The sequence below is a fragment of the Nannobrachium achirus genome (assembly GCF_963921795.1).
Source record: "Nannobrachium achirus genome assembly, chromosome: 4".
NCBI lineage: Eukaryota > Metazoa > Chordata > Actinopteri > Myctophiformes > Myctophidae > Nannobrachium > Nannobrachium achirus.
The window spans coordinates 37,581,764-37,599,885 of NC_137813.1; the positions used below are offsets into that span (position 1 = coordinate 37,581,764).

General features: G+C 41.3%; 1 protein-coding gene across 1 annotated transcript in view; it reads left to right on the forward strand.

Annotated features, from left to right (window-relative positions):
• spop (speckle type BTB/POZ protein) overlaps window positions 1-18,122 on the forward strand; it is a 130,848-nt gene that overhangs the window by 27,733 nt on the left and 84,993 nt on the right. Inside the window, exon 2 of the mRNA XM_080724690.1 lies at window positions 4,783-4,936. The gene's annotated coding sequence lies outside the window, so the exon portion shown is untranslated. The remainder of the gene's footprint in view (window positions 1-4,782; window positions 4,937-18,122) is intronic.

Here is an 18,122-nt window from a genome sequence, read left to right on the forward strand (position 1 = left end):
CAGAAACTCGCAAATGTCAAGAAACCACTCCATTCCCAATGAAAAGCAGAATCCACCTTCATAGGTAGATTTAAACTTCAAAGTCAGAGAAGGTAATAAAAATAGCAAAAATAGATGATCTACAAGCTCAATATTCTGCCAATGGCAGGATGTGTGAAGTTTTTAAATGGCACATCTGTAAATGTTCTTCTTTTGAAAAAGACACTTGGGAAGCCATTTTCACTCTTATTTATACTAGAACGTTCTAATCTTGATGAATTCTGTCTTGCCATTTATATTGAAAATTGTGATGTGGCGCAAAGTTTGACCAATCAGAAAAGGGACAGAAAAATGTCTTTATTAGGTGAGATAAAAGTTGTCAGACCTAGAACAATAGTCTGGTTTTGCCTATATACCAACTACACCAATATTATATGCAAGGGAGGGGGGGGGGGTTGATGAGTTTTGACTTTTTACAGGAGCCAGTTACAATTTGCAGACACTTTTTGAAGGAGGGTCAGGAGTCACACATGTTATGCCTAAGCATTTCATATTCTGGTGGCCTAGAAGTAGGACTAATTTGATCCCATTTTTGTGCCGAAACTGAGTTTAGTGAGATCAGTGGAGCTCCTTCTGGTGTTGTCATTGTGTGTCTTTTACACTATTGAAATAACTGTACTTTGAGCGAGATGTCGTCTCGCTTATGGGATGGCGCTCCCTCGCGGGATCACAGAATTGATTGATTGATTGATTGATTGAATGATGCCACAGATGTATACAAATGAATGCCAAAAGGATAATGTAGATAAGCCCAGGGATTTTTTCCCTTTTTCCCAGGGATTTAAAGACGAACAATAATATACAGTAAAATGCAAAAACATCATACGAGTAGTAATTAAACAAGAAAGATATGTACAGTAAACAGTTGGGGGTGGGCGGGGGTTTCCAGTGATAAGCTTAGACTTTTTACAGGGGCCAGTTACAATTTGCACTTTATTATACACTTCCACTTACAATTCCAGACAATCTATTAGCTGGATTAAGGTCACACCAGGCCACGACAGCAGGATACCACCCCCACCTTTGTGCTGTATAAGGAACTGTCATGGCCCGGCGCGTTATTGAAGATAAGCATTTTCCTTCCTCGCATACCAAACACGGAGGGTGTTTCAGCGAGACATCTCACTCGTAATACTCAATACTTATTTTTCATTTTACTCACTCAATGTCTCGCTTATGGTAGATGTGATAAACTCCAGTATTGCCCAGAACCTTATCTCGAAGTCCTGACCTGTCAGCCTATGGGGTTGTTTTGTCTGGAACCCACACTGACGACTGCATGCACCAGGTGCAGTGCAGTCACATCCAGTTTATAATATCTCGCGAAAGTCAAGGGTGAAGATCAGCTTTCCGCTGCACAGAAATCTTGAATAGTGATCCCTTTAAAAAGGGCCCAGGGTGTAGATATCCCTTGAAGTGGAACGTGTATATTTGTATGGCCTCCACTATCCAGTGGGAGAGCCAGCATACTGCTCGGCACGGCCCATGAAACAAACAACAACTGGTCTGACTTTCTGAGAGTCTTAAACCTTTCAATTTAAGTGCTCAGCGCTCTGACAGGACAAAGAGAATGTAACTTTTGGTGCTCCTGCGATGCAATATGTTTAAAGGACTAGGGTGAAACCCCTCCAATTCCACAGGAATGCACTTCATAAGAGGGTTCTTTGGTCCGAAAGTTGGGTTAGGCTTCATGACCACCCGAATGTTATTGTCAGCAAAACGAGTGCACTCCAGGTGTACCGAGAGCACATGCACATCACTGACGCGCTTTGCAGTTGTCAAAGCCAGAAATATCCCTGTCTTTCTTTTCAAATATTTGTATTCAGATTTTCAATCAAAATATAACCCAAGGGCAGGTAAACAGTCCCAGGTTGCGTACATCACATTTAAGAAGCATATACTGTACATAATGAGAATGAGAAACCCTTACCCTATCCCCACTCCCCCACCCTCAATCCCCCTACGGTAACATGACATGATCTTTCAAAAATAAAATAAAAAGATGAAAAGTATAAGAATAGAGAAAGGAGAGCAGGATATATAATTAAGGTTTGTTGCGGTTTTAGGTTGGTCAGAGCAGGAAAACGCCACACTATGCAGTTTGTTGTGTGTTGTGGTAGAATGCCATAAAGGGACCCCAGGTCTTATAAAATGTATTCTCTGAGCTGGCATTGTGGAAATAATGTTGTCTTAAGAGACAGAAACATCATATCCACCAGATGTAACGTTACGAACGGTGGTTTAGAGATTGAATCCAGTTCCACAGCTAAATCCCACAACTAAGGTTTTAGATACCGGAAAACAGAAAAACAGGGATAGCCGCGGCTGGTTAAAGTGAGCTAATTTTGCTCAAAAAGTCCAGATGCTGATTCTCAGAAAGCTGTCGGAAGCGTTAGGTGGTCGTGGCCCGGTGCCACCTTGATCCAGCCAATGGCTGCTGTTTGGAGCACGGGACAAAAGAGGAAGTGCTGGGCCATTATTAATGCAGAGAAAGGGGGGGATAGGGAGAACTGTGAAGTGTATCGATGGAGGAAGATGGAAGAGAGAATGGAAGAGTGTGGGCTTTATCTTGAGGGAGCAGCCAACACAAGACAATAGATTAGATAAGATTAAATTGTGTGTTAAAAGTTAATGTTTTGAAGGTGCAGTGAGAACAGGAGCAGCCAGGGTCAAACAATGTAAAGTAGAAATAGAACCGATTCTATCAACTTTAGCTTTCACACACTTTGTTTTTCATGTTCAATTACAGTTTGAGCTCTTCATCCCCCTACAATCCCCAGTCTACCTGTTTAAAAACATTGCATCAATGCAGGTTGGTATTAAACAGGTATTTGAAGTGGGGCTTATCGATTTGACTCGTATCTCTTTATTTATTTTTTGGTAAAGTTTTGAGTGCACATCTGCTTGTTCTGTCAATAAGAGGATCACATATTCAGTTGAGGGGGGTTATCGATCAGCCTTTGTGCTTTCTCCATACACACATCTGAGAGAGCAGCTTGCTCTTTGGCATTCCTCGTGAGCACTCTACCTCTGTACTTTGCATCTGATTGACATTTCCTTTCTATGTATGCGTAAACCTGCGGGTCTTTAAGATGATTCTATTCATTCATTTAGGCACTTCCCTTTCTCTTTCTCTCTGTGGTTTGAGTCCACAGGTGATATGGAGCATGGTCTGGAATATAAAGAGAATAACTGTCAAAATGTCAAAAGTAGCCGCCGGGCTAAATGCTTTAGACCAGAGCAAGAAGTTCGTTTTCATTTGGGTGTTTTCGTCTCCCTTTCCTTGGTCACCATTGTCAACAATGACAAGCTTGTTTTTAAGGCACAATTCCACATTTCATGATACACATTATAGTATCAATGTTTTTGTGCCCAAGCCACAACAATCGGCAAGTCACAATATCAATATCAAGGTACACCTCCTGTGTTCATAGCAAAAATAACAGATGTACAAGCTCACAATGAGCCGCCAAGTTTTTAGATCTGCTCATTTCGAAAGTTTAAAAATGTGTGAATTTTCTTAATAAAAAATAATAATAAAAAATAATAGTAAATTAAAAAATACTTAACTTGTATTTATTGCAAATTTGGGAACCACTAGACTGTGTGGGTCTACAGTCATGCAGAACAAGAATCAGATGTTCTTTAGGAAGGAAGTGTTGAATCAAAAGCAACAAATGTGTTTAAGTTCCTTTCCTTTGCAGATGAACATAAGATTTAAAGTACTTCAGGAGGAGAACATAAAAAAACAGTCTTTGTTGAAGCCTGGCTTGGCAAACAAGCATACTCCTCTTATGTATGGAGCCTTGTTTGAGCTGAAACATACTGGTCAGCAAGCGTTTTTAAACTTTGCTAAGCCAGGCTTCAATGGAGGCTTTTTATTTTTTCAAAGGAGCGGGTTGTGCCTCGGATATTTTGTAAGCTCTCCTGAAGTGCTCAGAGTACTAGATTTTCACAACTTTGTCAAAGAGAAGAGCGATGTAGGAGAAGGGTTGGACCACAGAGTGCCATCATGGATCTCTCCTAACCAGATGGCTGTACTGTTGTTGAAGTCTTATGATCCATTTATTCATCACACCAGCATAGCACTTGCACATCTGGTCTGCATCCACACCCATCTTATTCACATTTACAGGCAAGTGTGAATAGACAACGAGGCATATTTGAGACACGTCATGTCTGCTTTGAATCTAACTGCCCTAAGCGCGTCCATTTATGATTTGGTTAAATTAGATTGGAGTCCCTCAAGGCTTTGTTTACATTTGTGGCTTTGTGGCCCATTTGGAGAGGAGCCAGGTATAGTTCGTGTTTGGAATAGTATTTTAATGCTGTTTGGAATTAAATAACTAAGGCCTCTGTTTGACTTCATTTTCACCGTGTAAACTCCACAGCAGTTTTACTAAAACATGCATTATACACTCTGACAGACACATGCACAAAGGCTCACTAACACACACATTAGTGCATCATAAAGCATTTTGTGTGTTTATGCATAATGCATTATAAATGTGGGCTTCATAGAAAGTGTTACCAGAATATTTTATACTACCGCCGTAGTAACAGTTGTTGTTGCACTGTGGATTCAAGTCAGGCACATAGTGTAAATGTTATGTGCATTCAACTTGAACATTGGACTCGACACAGAGTCATCTTGTTGTAAGAATATGATAAAGTTCAGTTCACCCCATTCCCGCTCCCTCTTTTCACACAATGCATCTTCTGCCTGCTTTCTTTGTTTTGCAGCCCACTAGGAAGTCCAGACACAGTGAGCGGACAAACTGACAAGACGGTCCGACCTACAGACAGAGAGCAGCGCTTGCAGCCCTGACGGACATGGTCCAGCTGGCTGGCCATGGCAGCAGGCAGCAGCACAGATGTCGGAGGGACTTTGATCTAGGTGAGTACCAAATAGGGGTGAGATCTGGAGGGGAGGTTGGTCTGTACCAATATTAGAAAAGATCAAGAGTGTGTGCGTGTGCGTGTGCATGTGCACGTGCGTGCGTGCGTGCACATGTATGTTTCTGTGTGTGTACTTGTATTATTTCTTTGAGGGCTCTATGTCCCCACAAGTGCAGCAGAATACGAGAAATAGAATGTTTTAATCATTAAAATAATTGTTAGAGTTGGGTTTGGATTCAGGTTAGAGTTCGGATTAGGCATTTAGAGGTGAGATGCACTGTTGTGCACCGAACAGTATATCTACAAGTTAACAATGCGTCGCAGTGAGATGCGTCGCGTTTGTAGATCTGCAATCTCTGGTGCACAACACAAGTTTAAAAATGGAAAAAGTTGAGTTTGTGGGTTCTAATCCACCGCGGTACATGTCGAGAGTCTATACGAACAGTGTTGGCCCTTATTCCTGCAAGGGAAGCCGGGCAAGGAGGGTCATATTATTGCACGTAATCCTACGGGCGCCTGTCAGCAGGGGTGTTGGCCGGAAGGAGTAGGACGAAGGCACATCTTGAGGTCCTCTGAAATATAGTAATACAAACAAGTGTGTGTGTTGTGTTGTGCTGTGATGTGATATGATGTGATCTAGTCTTTAGTAGCGAGTTGAACCCGTTAGTGGATGAGTCGGATGCTGATGATACAGAATGAGCAGCAACAGTATGTGTTTTGAATAGGAAACACAGCCATTCCAAAGCAGCATTGATGACAGAAGAAGTAAAGTGCTCCTTGAAGAATACCAAGTAGCTGGAGAAGCAGGGGAGATGAAAATGACAACCAAGAGGTTGCAACAAGGAATGTGGAGTCATAATTTACAAGAGAGAAATGGCACCAGACTCTAATAAAATACTTAACAGTGTGAAAGAAGGCTATGACATTAAGTTGCTGGAATGTGTGGGGCACTGAGCTTGCTGAGGAGGGACAAAACTGTAAAGTCTGAGAACAACCTAAAAATAATAATAATGAATTAAACCATGTAACCCTAGTAGACAACCGTGAGGATATGTAAGTATAGCCCTCTCAGCTCAGTTAGAGGCAGTGAGGTATGCATTTGTGATTTTGTAGAGAGTTAACCAAGTAATGAAAGATGTGATATTCACATTATTAGCCTACTAGTGGGGTATGCGTTAAAGTGAAGGCTTCACTGTTGCTGCAACATCATTACATCAAAGAGATCCATTGTCACCTGTAGGCCTTGTGGTGGAATAACTCGAGGAGCAAGGTACCCCAATCAATGATGACAGACCAGTCTGCAACTCTCCATGTTCACTATTTATTTATTCAGTATGAATAAATAGTGAACGCAAATTGGGTGCTTATATACCATCCAAAGCAAGCAGACAGACTCGGATCTATTCTTACCTACCACTCACATACAATGTGTTTCAATATGAGCATCCTGCCTCCGTCATCAGAATTCATGTTGCAGTTCTAATATGTCTAGTCTGTCCTCTCATCTCTATTTGAATCACAGACCATTAGACACAGTGTCCGGTGGCTGGTCATTGTGACCCTACCTAGGTATCATATTTGTCATGATGTTGCATTAATCTTAATTTAGAATTTCAAGCAGATGGTAGTGTAGACATTAGTCTGTAGTCTGTTGTCCAACAAACGTATGAGTATGTGTTTTCTCAAAGGCATATACACAATATACAATATGAATCTTGCATATAACCGCATAGTATAGAAATTCCCTAACAACCTCATGCAGCATATACTGTAGATCAACAGCCTCATGAAACTGAATCTTGAACAATTTTATGAATTCCTCTGAATGTGAAACATTCAGAGGAATTTGTATTTGAATACCTGTAGTATGTGGCTTCATTACAGGGAAAAACAGCAACCTTGCCAAAGTAGCATCTACATTTACACATGTAATAAACCTGTGTTTTTCCTGGCAATGCACTCTTTAACATCAGCACTAGTGTTGCATACTGTACACGTTTGGGGATTTACTGTAAATCAAAATGCGGCTTGTGTTGAGAAATGCCAGGCTGTTTTTATCTTCTTTCTACATTATCATGCAGATGGTTCATCTTGCAGAATCACATTAAGGATCTAGCTTTCCAGCTAACCACCAGTTAAGTCAATATCTGTGACGGTATTGAATCTGATGTCCCATAAACAATCTCGCTCATTTCTGTCAGGATGTTAAAAATAATGTAAAATATTGAAAAGGTGACAGCCTGTATATATATGTGTGTGTGTGTGTGTGTGTGTGTGTGTGTGTGTGTGTGTGTGTGTGTGTGTGTGTGTGTGTGTGTGTGTGTGTGTGTGTGTGTGTGTGTGTGTGTGTGTGTGTGTGTGTGTGTGTGTGTGTGTGTGTGTGCGTGCGTGCGTGCGCTTTATGTGCGACTAAATGCGTGTAACCTACTGTATCAGTGCACACGCTTGAGTGAGACACAGGCACTGCTGACCCTGCAGTTAGGGCCAATTTACTGTTATCACAGTGACAAGTGTCTCCATGCGGAGACAACAGTAATTAGCTGGGGGTTGATATCGGTGAGGACCTGTCGTAGGGTTCCACTCATCTTGACCCCATCTCCTTCTTCATACAGTACTTGTCAGTGGGCCTGTCGCCATCCTGTCCCCGTCAGTCCCATCCCTCATGCTCTGCTGCTCCAGGTAATTGACGCCATTTCAGATCAGGCAATAGACCGGATGCCACTCACCTAACCTGTCATTCAGCCACCCTGACAGAAATCACCAGATCTTACCACCCGCTTACGTTTCAGGTCGCACAGGCAACCCAAGAGAGAACCCCAGCCCATCCCCACTCAGCTTCATGTATCTTCATTGCGACCGACCGACCGTAGGTCGCAGTTAACTATGAAAACCGCCACATCTTGTCAGTAACGTCAGAGGGTAATGTCAGTAACGTCAGAGGGTAACGCCTCAATGTCTATAGCTGACCTATGACATCACATTGTTGTGACTTCACATTGTGACATCACTTTCGTCCTTATCCCTTGTATGCCCATATATGGAGATCCCTGATGTACAGTTGTACAAAACAACATTTTTCAGTAGAACCGCCGATCCAACCAATATGCCCATAAAAGGGGACAAGGACTGAGAGACAGCTACTGACGTGCACGGACGCATGTCTGGGGTCTCACAGCACACGGTTGGTTCTACAGACAGGGTTAGGGTTAGGGTCTCCATATATGGGCATAAAAGGAATTGTATGTATGATGTCAGACGTCATAGGACTTTCACATAATGAGTAACCGAGTAAGCATGTCTGGGGTCTCACAGGCAGCACACGGTTGTTTCTACAGACTCCAACTTTTGCACACCGATAGCTCAGATTTCTGCCTATGTTCTTAGCTGCTTCCCCTGCCGTTACTGTACTTGCACAATGTATAGTTGTATGAATTTAATTTGTTTTTGTTGAACTGCCGATCCAACCAATATGCCCATATCTCCATATACATGGATCTCCATATATGGGTATCGGGGATCTCCATATATGGGTAACTGGTCCGATATATATTAATAATGAATTCCGTCCTGCTCGCCATCGCCCTCTGCGCAACCTCGCTTTTCACCCTTAGGCATCTTACTGGTGGTATAGTATGAATGTGGAGGCCAGTGATATATCTCAACCAATTGAGAATAACTCCATAAACATACTTGGTTTTAAAAACATGGTTATCCTGTATGCTACTAAAGGATTTGGGTAGCACTTTACAATAATGACCTGTTATAAAGCATTTATAAACATTTATAACACATTAATAAGCAACTTGTAGATGAGTAATAATGAATGAACAAGCGGTTAATACATGTTTATTTAAACATTTATAACTATATTTAATAATCATTTATAAATTGTTAGTAACTAGTGAACTATTCATGAATAAGCCATTTGTAAACAATTATAAATATATTTTAAATCATTTGTAACCAAAGTTATTTAGTATTTATAAGCTATTTAGAGATAAATAACTAATCATTTACAAGCTATTCATATACATTGGTAAATGTTTAGTAAAACATTTATAACCCTTTTTATGCCTTTGTAAATGATTATTAAAACATTAATAACACAGTTATAAGTTATTTGTAGATAAGGAACTAATCATAGACAAGCTATTTATATACTAATTCATTATTTACAACTGTCTATTTATGTGGCCTCCATTTTTGTTCATGTTTAACAAATGCTTTGTAAAGCATTCCTAAATTATCTATAAATCATTGCTAGATGTTATCAAGAGCCCTAATGTAAAGTGAAGACACTTCATAATCTACAACTGTCTGTTAACGTGGTCTTCACTTTACACTACCAATGATTTATAGATATTTTAGGAATGTTTTACAAAGCATTTGTTAAACATGAACTGTCTGTTAACGTGGTCTTCACTTTACACTACCAATGATTTATAGATATTTTAGGAATGTTTTACAAAGCATTTGTTAAACATGAACAAAAATGGAGGCCACGTTATTAACAGACAGTTGTAGATTATGAAGTGTCTTCACTTTACATTAGGGCTCTTGATATCATCTACCAATGATTTATAGATATTTTAGGAATGTTTTACAAAGCATTTGTTAAACATGAACAAAAATGGAGGCCACATTATTAACAGACAGTTGTAGATTATGAAGTGTCTTCACTTTACATTAGGGCTCTTGATAACATCTAGCAATGATTTATAGATAATTTAGGAATGCTTTACAAAGCATTTGTTAAACATGAACAAAAATGGAGGCCACATAAATAGACAGTTGTAAATAATGAATTAGTATATAAATAGCTTGTCTATGATTAGTTTCTTATCTACAAATAACTTATAACTGTGTTATTAATGTTTTAATAATCATTTACAAAGGCATAAAAAGGGTTATAAATGTTTTACTAAACATTTACCAATGTATATGAATAGCTTGTAAATGATTAGTTATTTATCTCTAAATAGCTTATAAATACTAAATAACTTTGGTTACAAATGATTTAAAATATATTTATAATTGTTTATAAATGGCTTATTCATGAATAGTTCACTAGTTACTAACAATTTATAAATGATTATTAAATATAGTTATAAATGTTTAAATAAACATGTATTAACCGCTTGTTCATTCATTATTACTCATCTACAAGTTGCTTATTAATGTGTTATAAATGTTTATAAATGCTTTATAACAGGTCATTATTGTAAAGTGCTACCAGGATGGGTAGTGGAATGTTTGGAAACTCCCACTGGTTATTATACTGGGACATACAGTACAACCATGTTGGAAGAATGACGATGTTGTTGTGGATGTTTAAGCTCTTTCTTAGACCTAATGTATTACAGTATATCTGTTCAGTAGAATATTGCTCACATTTATTACCCTACAGTACATACTGCACGATAATACCGGTATTTCAGTTATGGAACATTCTTTAAAGCGGCGTGCAACTGTGGCTTGTAGGCTTGCTAAATTTATCCACCAGTGCAAAACATTAGCTGCCTTCGACGGGTGTTAATTAGACACCTTTAAAAAATTATATTATTATCCAGAAACTTTAGCTTCCCTTCGAATCTTGGTTTATCGCTCAGCTCCACTTCGTTTCATGACGGAGGTCTATTGGTTCCAGGCTACTGGTAATGATGACTCTGAATACAGAGTACGTGAAGTAGATCTGTGGGGAATAAGAAATGTCTTTAAGTCATTTAGACCGTGTATGTATTATTGCGTATTATTATTTTATGCTTTACCTAAAAAATAGCAAATATACAAGCTCGCGGCACTCGGTCGGTGCCGCGCTGTGAGCTTGTATATCTGCTATTTTTCAATAGTTAAAGCATTAAATAATTCTAGGCCTAAATGGATTTAAGTCAACCCACTCAGGAGTGAACATCTCAAGTGAGAACTCGAGCTTGTGTATTGTCTTAAACGCGCGGCTTATCTCCTTCAGTGTACTTTATCGTGCAAGCCTTTAGTTGCGGCTCACTCAGCTGTCACTTGATGCTCAGCCATTACACCCTCTGTCGCCGCCTCGGTGCAGGCAGAGCTGCTGTCGGCATGGATATACAGACAGATGTGACAGCTGGCCAACCATATGTGTTAGGACTTTAAGATCTTTATGCCTTAATTATTCCTGCCCTTGGGACCCCCTATTGACGCTTTAGATCCTCACGTGCGAACCTGATCAACCGCAAGCGTCCGCCCAATTGGTATTGTTTGTCTCCCAGCAACCTGGGAAGTGAAAAGGTGCTTTCTCCTTCCGTGTTGCCGCTCTCACAAAATCTCATCTCCCTCGTTATCCCGGGTTCTAATTCTGGTTGCCGCGGCAACCCTGCAGCTCTCCTCTATCGGTGGCTCACCCTCTGTCTCTCTACTCAACTGCTTGTTATGTGTGGCTGAGTTGGTTAATGATGGTGCTTTATTTACAGTATCTCTGGATGGTTTCACTGTTTATTAACTATAGCTTGCTTTTTCTTTCTTTCTTTCTTTCTTTCTTTCTTTCTTTCTTTCTTTCTTTCTTTCTTTCTTTCTTTCTTTGATAAACACTATTAAATATCTGTGAAGATAGACACAGGAAACAGTGAGAGAGACAGGGAATGACACGCAGCAAAGGTCGTCAGGATTGGGACTCGAACCCGAGACACGCTGTCAGGCATCAGAGCCTATGTTGTACTATGCACCTGGACCGCTAGGCCAGCGGGCGCCCAAACTTTCGTACTTTCTTTTTTTTTTCTTTTAACTTTGTTTTTATTAAAGACTACACATCAACAATATAAACAATCAATCAATCAATATTCACAACCACCTACTTTCTTTTTTTTGCAGCCTCTTCCTTCTTACCCTACAGCCTTCACAATTGTTCTGAACGTGAATACATTGATTGATGCATGGGGAAGAATGTATGTCCCATCATCTCTTTATATCCACTTCTTCATTCACTTCCACTTTATGTCTGTCTCTGTTTATGTGTGCGTGTCCCTCTCCCTCCATCACTGGCTGTTGTCACCATCTTCTTGGCATCTACTGAAACAGAAGCAGTCTCTCTGGTGCTTTTGATTGGCTGGGCAGAGATTGGAATGTGCCTGATTCTAATGACTCCATTAGAGAGTGTTATTCTCCTGGGTCTCTCCCAAACGCAGTGTGATGTGATTGATTTGTCAAAGCCATTTAGAGAAGGACAACGTGTGTGCGGCGGAAAAAGTTAACTTGAATATTTTTCTACCGCAAGATGAGCAAAGAAGATTAGGTTAGGAATGGAAGTTTTATATTTACAGTTTAAAGGGCTATGGTTGAGAATTGTTAACAGACTAATCATTGGTTGTGCTCCCAGATTCAAAGATGTGGACCCATAAAATGTCACCACACTCTACAGTGTGTGTGTGTGTGTGTGTGTGTGTGTGTGTGTACATGTGTATGTGTGTGTGTGTGTGTGTGTGTGTGTGCGTGTGCGTGTGCGTGTGCGTGCGCGTGTGTGTGCGTGTGCGTGTGTGTCCGTGTCTTGTTGCAGTCCAGCAACTTTATCTGTCTGGCATTTCCTGGTTTCAGTACAGGCCACAGTACCAGACACCATCTGATGACCCTTAAAAAGGCTCAGTACAGGCTCAGTACAACCAACAGTACATGTCGCTGTAACGTGAATTAGAAAGGCTCAGATGGGAACAGTGCCACCCCTATACTAACGCTGGCAGCAGCTTTATTTTGAGGGCCTTATCTTAATAGTGTTGTGGCCTTATGGATTTAACACCCTATAAGGTTGGCTTTCTGTAGAGCTCTGTACCCAGATAATGAACTGATCCCAGATCAGGCCTCTGGATGATTACCAGCTAGAGACATTTGGAGTTGTCTGTATTCAGCCTATTGCAGTAAGCTGCAGCTGTTTACACTTCCTGACAGTCAGGGTAGAGATTGGCATTTAGGTGGCGATACTGGAGCCTGTATTTACTAGTTAGTGCTTGGTAGCATCTAAAATTTGACTGCCAAGCAAAGGCCAATATTGAGTATTTCAGGGGAATAGTATATGTCCAATTACAACATGTATGAGAATTACACACATTGACTTTGATAAGCACATTTGAGAATGAAATATATGAAATGTTCTTCAATCAGGTTCTCGGAAAATGGCTGATTCATCCCAGACATATAAGAGATAGGATTGCTGAATTAAGCCCAAGTCGTTAGAATCTGTTAGTTCATCACCTTGTAGTAGAATATTGCTATGGGCTTGACTTCATGTCCCTTGTTGTATAAATTACACATTCTATGTTCTGCTCCACTGGAGCACAGCTTGTAAACTGTCTCAGGTGACTCAAATTATCTCATACAGTAAACCAAACCACAGGAAGCTGCAGTCACAAGTATGGTGGCAACTAGGTCTAAATCTAAGGCTACAGTGATTGTCAATGTATGAAGTTTAAGATAATGAATGTTTTACAAATAAAACATAGGCCTACATGTTTTCCCCCACAAAAGTAATTGAATGATGAGGTGTCACTTAGCCTTAGTTTCAGGATTTTGAATCATCTAAAGACAATGGAAGTCAGTTTTAGATTCTTCATCTGAGAACTGGCTTGTGTTGACGTCATTAATGTTTGTTTTGTAAACAATAATATACATAATGCTTGTGTCTGCTTTTATTTGAAAGTGAGTCTTTATTTTTTGCATCCCCCATTCTCAATGCCGCTGCCTACACGTGCTGGCATTTTCCTTATAATCAAGGTGCTGGTTTGACACCCCTTCGACCGGGGTGACTCATATTCAGCCCTCGCTGTATAATGCACCTGCTCTTTAATGTACAAGTAACAATGTGTAAAAAGGTGAGAAGAGCACACTCACTTTTAAAATGTGATCCGTCTTTTATGGTTTTTAATGGGGAGTATTTAAAATGATTCGCCTGAATATTTCTGTGTGTGTGTGTGTGTGTGTGTGTGTGTGTGTGTGTGTGTGTGTGTGTGTGTGTGTGTGTGTGTGTGTGTGTGTGTGTGTGTGTGTGTGTGTGTGTGTGTGTGTGTGTGTGTGTGTGTGTGTGTGCGTGGGTGTGTGCGTGTGTGTGTGTGTGTGTGTGTGTGCGCTTGTGCGCAAATGTGGTAATTGGGAAGTGGAGTGACGTTGGGGCACACTGAGGAGTAGCCTCTGTCGCGCTGGGTGCAGCAGACAGATAGAGCTGAACTTATTAGTGCTGCTACCTTTCCTCTCTTGCCTTCACTGAAAAGAGCAATAAGACAAGGGAGCACAGTTTGGTCCCATCTCCCAGTGCCCCCCCATCCAATCCCCTCACTGGTTTATGAGATTAGCTCGTTGTGTCTCCATCCTCACTGCCTGCTTCTCTAGGCCTGCCTCCTGTTTGGGTACCCAGTCCTGAAGTTTTGACTCAAAATGGACCCAACAGCTATGTTGATATGATGCTATAATGCTTTACTCATAAGGACCCACAGGAAGGGATACGTTTTGTGTTGATGTCCTGTGCACAGGCTCCGTGTTTCAGTGACACTGTGTGGGCGATGGCGCTGAATGGACCTGTGTGTTCTCAGCTGTCAGCCGGTTCTTGGGAGAGCCGAGCTGTATGTCTTCGGTGGTCATGGGCAGGGAGGCTGTTGATGGAGGTAAATATGGGGTGATGGGCAGAAAAAGACCAATGGTGCCCCCATCATCCTCGCTCTGGCAGCCGATTGCCCTCGATCCCACTATCGCAGCACACTGCCATGACAGCATGACAAGTTAAGTGAACAGTTGATCTTAATTGGCTCCTCCATGGTGTGTGTGCACACTGCACAGTGACTTATGGTGGAAGTGAGAGTGTGTATTAGTGATGCATGGGTCATCCGACCCGGCTCTCTTGTGAGAGATGTATGTGTGTGAGGGACAGAGAGACCACTGGGGAATGGCCAGTCTGCTCTTTCTATGTATTTGACCCTAGCTGTCGACAATGTTTTCTTCCCTCCACTGGCTGATGCTTTTATACATTTATTTTTGTATGTTCTTTCTCAAGCAGCAGTGGACTCGAGCGGAGTAATTTCACACAGACATGTCCTACCTTCTTCCCCTACTTCCCCCCTCCCCTCTCCTCTCCCCTCCCCCCCTTTCTCTCCTGCTCGTCGTTTTGAGATGGCATCTCACAAATTCAGTGACTTGTATTGCTGCTGGCACAGTTCATTATTATAATTGCCGGAAGAGGGGCAGGAATGGCAGAAAGGAGAAAGAAAAAGTGAAAGGAAGTAAGGGGGAAAAAATACAAAGTCGAGAGAGTGGGTGCAGTAGAGTGCTGCAGAGGATGGGGAACGGTCATAATTTAGAAGGAGGGATGAAGGATTGGTGAAATCATCCCTCATGAAATAAGCCGCTAGGGATCATGGGACGATACGCGATATTATCGTTTATCGTGATAAAAAACGATAATCGTATCATGGAGATTTAATGTATCGTGATATCGTCCTCCGTCATGCACTGGGATCAATTCAACTTTTATTTGCCGAGCTGCATATCCGGTACCATTTTTAAACCCTCTATAATTGGTAAAATGTACTTATAATATACGTACTTGATACAGTCTTTTTTCACTCTGTATCAAATGTCTTTGCCAAAAAATAGCCGATCTACAAGCTCACAACGCGTCGCAACGCGACGCATTGTGAGCTTGTAGATCTGCGATTTTTTGGCAAACGTTCCACCCCAGGATAATGGATTTTGATTATCGCGATAATATCGTAAATCGCGATTTCTTTTGTCACAATAATCGTGATATGAAACTTTCATATCGTCCCATCCCTATAAGCCGCTAAGGGAATCCAGGGAAATACAGCAGGCAGATCTACTTAAGGCTACATTTCTGTGCCAAAGGAAAACTACGTTAAAATGGGAAACAATGTATGTAATTATGTAATCGTAGTGGCTAGTGTTGGAGCTGCTTTTTTCCCTTCTCCCCCTCGTTATAAATCCTAAAACTATCATGATTATTGTGTAAGACAAATAGGAATGTTTTGCATGATGTTGTTGACTATATGGGTATGGCTCGGTGTGTTATCTGTGCAAAACACGCAAGGTTCGTTAATCCAGAGAAGAAGCAGTCAGATTAGATGAGATTTGCATCAGCTTTATGGATTGTTCCAGTCAGGTGTGTCTTATGAGTTGAAATCAGAAAGTAGTAACGCTGTGTCCCTCTAATTACATTTTTGTCACCATTAAGGGTTTAAACTTAACAGCAGCACACAGGCTGGTTTCTCTCTTCCTACTCAGGGTGTGTGATCAGTCTGTCACACCCCCTCATGATGGTGTGACCAGACTTAAGCCGATTCATGTACAGTTTATTGAGATCTGCATGGTCTTGACTGCGGACGGCATGCAGTGCCGACAAACATCCAGTCGTTTCATAGTTATTACATTTAGTTGTCTTTGCGCTGTTTTTGTATTCCGCTACTCATAGCCAATCATGCCAATATGACAAGAAAAGGTGGCAAATATACTCAAATATCCTTTTGAACGTAGCTGTCGGACCAAATGTAGAAACCATTATCCGTTTCTAGAGATGGACCGATTGCAAAATTCTTGGCCGATACCGATCCCCCGGTTTTATGAAGGTCTGACCAGCATTCCACTCTCCATTAGATCCGCCCCCTCTATTGACTCTTTTAAATCCAAGCTTAAAACCTTGTTTTATTCACAAGCATTTGACCCCCCCTGAAACATCCTCTCTGCCTGATTTTATTGACTGTAATTGAACTCTTTTCTGTGCCTCTAGATGTTATTAGTGTTGTGTTATTGTTGTATTATTGTCTCCACCAGCCGAAGGCTGAGGGAGAGTATGTTTTCCCCTCCGTCCGTCCGTCCGTCCGTCCGTCCGTCCGTGCGTCCGTCCGTCCGTCTGTCCGTGCGTGCGTGCGTCCGTGCGTCCTCGCAGTTTGTGAGCAGCTAATCTCAGTCACCGTTGGCCCGATCGCTGCCAAACTGAGCACACACACTCCCTGGATGCCAATCTAGAACCTCTGCCCCACATTTTTCAAATCAGCCTCATGGTGGCGCTATAACAGGCCGATTTGTGTGGCCTGGTTGTTACCAGCTAATCTCAGGCGCCATTGGCCCGATCGCTGCCAAACTGAGCACACACACTCCCTGGATGCTAATTCAGAACCTCTGCCCCACATTTTTTAAATCAGCCTCATGGTGGCGCTATAACAGGCCGATTTGTGTGGCCTGGTGGAGACCTGTGCTCGGAAGAGCACTGCTTCTAGTTATTATTATTATCGTTGTATTATTGTTGCTGTGATGATGACATGCCTGTATAGCACTTTGGTACAGCGGAAGTTGTTTTTAAATGTGCTTTATAAATAAACGTTATTTGATTTGATTTGATTTGACCTGCCAAAATTGATTTTTCCGATACCGATTTCTTTAGCTAAGAACTAGAAGATAGGGTTGCTCCAATACCCTTTTTTTCAGGCCAAGTAGGCCTACAAGACATACTTCAATTTGAGTACCAATAAGCTAGAAGAACACTAATGCCAAATCAATCACAATAGTACAATATCCAAAATCACAGACAATATCCAGTCTAATATGACCGTCTGGACTAGGCAGGAGGAAAGCAGGTGATGCATGCTTTTTTCCCCTTCTTTTTGGAGACGACATTGACACAGGATTATGGAATATATCCTTACATTGCAAAGGTAATCAGCACCGTCTGTATTTTGTAGGCTGCCACTAAGTAGACTGGCTGCTACTTGCTAATGTTTACTTTAGTCACAGGACCAGAGCATCATGCTGTGCAGTGCCATAGACACAATTGGCATAAAACCGGTATTTATGTCAGTGACCTGCCGGTCACCGATTCGGCCGGTTTGATATCATACCTGCCGATTTTTTTATATTGGCCGATTCCGATGTCCATCCCTTTCAGCATTTGGCTTTGTTCATTTAAAGTTTGGACCTGTTGTTGACATATTGACTGAGTGCATACATGATGTCCAATGCAATTTGCAAGAGCAGAGGGATCAGAGGAGATTAGACGAACAGAAGGGATAAAGATAGAGCTAAAGACAGAGGCTTTGTTTTCTGTCCCTTTATGATCCAGGGCTCCTGCTAATTACCAGGCTCTCTGGTCCTTGCTAAATGTGTTTGAAAATCCACTAGATGCAGATAATTGAGCTGGAACCATGTTCCATGACAAAGTCAATTTG